Consider the following 2,276-nt stretch of genomic DNA (forward strand, 5'->3'; position numbering starts at 1 on the left):
GAGAGAGAGAGAGAGAGTAATAGAGAGAAAGACAAAGACAGAGAGTAATAGAAACATGAGAGAATGATAGAGACAGAGAGAGAAAGAGAGAGAGAGATAGAGAGAGAGATGGAGAGAGCGAGGATGAGCAGACAGACCTTGCGTTCCTGCAGGGTCTTCACACTCCTGGAGGAGCAGAGAGACAGATCACCACACCAGCCTAATGAGACGGGACACTTTGGCAGGTGTGGATGTGAGCGGCTACGGCAGAGCCCGGGGCTAAACGCCGGCTGATGCTGCCGTTCAGGCTGCAGCAAAGACCACGGCGAGGACGAAGAGCCCCAGGCGGAATACAGCCCAGCAAAGTGTTTAAGGTAGAATAAGGGAGACATTAGAGCCATGAGAGATTGGATAAACTCCTCTCCATCCCTGCCACAGGAAACCTCATTGAGGACAGAGAGACATTTATTTCCACTTGAGGAGGATGTGGCAGCAAAGCATGGTGCTGCCCTCTAGTGGGGACATTTGAAAGCGTGTGGAAGTTGTCTTGTATCTGCAGGATTACAGGATTTGATCAAGGGTGCTGGAAATGCAGGATCTCCTTATTGCAATAAGCTGAGTCATATCATAACTTCAGCATTTCAAACCAAAGTCTCCTACGACACTTGAAATACATCTTCCTCTTTACAACGGTTACATGTGTTTTCGTCTTTATTAGATTTAATTTAATGTGTAAACCATCAAAAAAAAAAAAGAGAAACTGTTAAAATCAGGTAAACATGAACATATGGCATTATGCACAATGGAAAACGGAGCAAAGAAACCACCCAGATCAGGAGGAATGGAAGGCGCCGAAGCGGAACCATCTCCAACCAAACACGGACTTCCTGTTCTTCCCAACTAAGAGAAAATATACTGTACAGTACTGGCAGTTATGGCGTCGGAGAGCACGGATTCAGGCTGACGTCTTAGCACTATGATGGGAATTTACACATATAGAGAATATTACACTTTTTTCACATAGGTTCACAATGAGCCTTATTATTATTATTATTGTTCTAATTTTTTTAAATGCATACTGTAATTGAAGCACGATATTTTACAGTGGCAGAAGCCCCTTCTGAATGTCAACTCTGCAGATGATCCAGATGTGACAACGGAGCGAAGAGAAAAACAACAGAGGATATTTTGGAAAGTGAGTGGACGAGTGATTGACAGCTGCGGTCGACAGTTGTGATCTTTGTACTTGCCCGGTACCGGCTAATTAAATCAAGACAACAGATGTTTCACTCCCTCCTCCCAAAATAAATAAATAACAACAGTAAAAAAAAAATAAACAAACTAAAAACAAACAATCTTGTGTTCTGTCTTAAACACAAATGCTAATTAATGCCTATTGAATATAACCAAAAGAAACATGTTACCAAAACATGTACATAGTGTTATACCACTTGGATGTACTGTCATCTGGTTTATAATATAAAATAAAAAACAAAACAAAACAAAAAAGCAAACAGGACAAAGTATATCTGAAAGGAGGGAAATAACTGGACATCAGCGCGTATAATAAGTGTTAGGGAATAGTTCTGTAGCCGCCTGTGCCCTACACGTCTCCCTGTATACAAGCCCTTGTACGTCACATCTCCATCCACATGCATTAGAACCATTCTTCTAGCAATACATGCCAAACGTAGCCTTTGTAGCATTGCACTCATTTCAGTAAAACTTAGAATATCACTAGAATCAGTACTATCATTTTAAAACATTTTCTGTTGCAGTAATAGCATCTTCTGTTAGAATCTGAGAGAATATTTCTCTCTCTCTCTCTCTCTCTCTCTCTCTCTCTCTCTCTCTCTCTTATATATATATATATATATATATATATATATATATTCTAAAATTTAAAGTCACATTTTAATATCTTTTTTTGTTGTTTTGTTACTTTAATTTTTGGCTTATGCTGTTTATGTCAGCAGATGTATTAACTAGATTTATACCACCTGATATATAAATTTTAGTACCTATCAAAAATAAGGCAATAAAATAGTTGTTTAAAAAATAAAATAATATGTAGTTCTGGTGATGCTTTATCGATGTGCTAATAAAAGGAGGTTAGACAGATGCCCTCACATAATCCACGAGCAGCGTCAGCCGCCTGAACAGGGTCAGGGTCAGAGAAAACACTCAAATGTGTAGCGCATACTCCCATACCAGCACTATTCTACAGTAATAGTTAATTTTATATGTTTGGGATTTTTGTCATCTGTAATTTTTATAACACCATCTGGCCATGTTAC

At 39.1% G+C, this 2,276-nt stretch overlaps 1 protein-coding gene across 7 annotated transcripts in view; it reads right to left on the reverse strand.

The window, feature by feature from the left end:
• Positions 1–672: 672 nt before the first annotated feature.
• The window catches only part of kiaa1549la (KIAA1549-like a), a 47,726-nt gene continuing 46,122 nt past the window's right edge, over positions 673–2,276 (reverse strand). For all 7 annotated transcript variants that reach the window (XM_035532393.2, XM_081699132.1, XM_035532396.2 and 4 more), the window contains one exon: positions 673–2,276. This exon is cut by the window's right edge and continues 797 nt beyond it. The gene's annotated coding sequence lies outside the window, so the exon portion shown is untranslated.

This window comes from Electrophorus electricus, chromosome 16 (assembly GCF_041902795.1).
Source record: "Electrophorus electricus isolate QZ-2024a chromosome 16, ASM4190279v1, whole genome shotgun sequence".
Classification (NCBI taxonomy): domain Eukaryota; kingdom Metazoa; phylum Chordata; class Actinopteri; order Gymnotiformes; family Gymnotidae; genus Electrophorus; species Electrophorus electricus.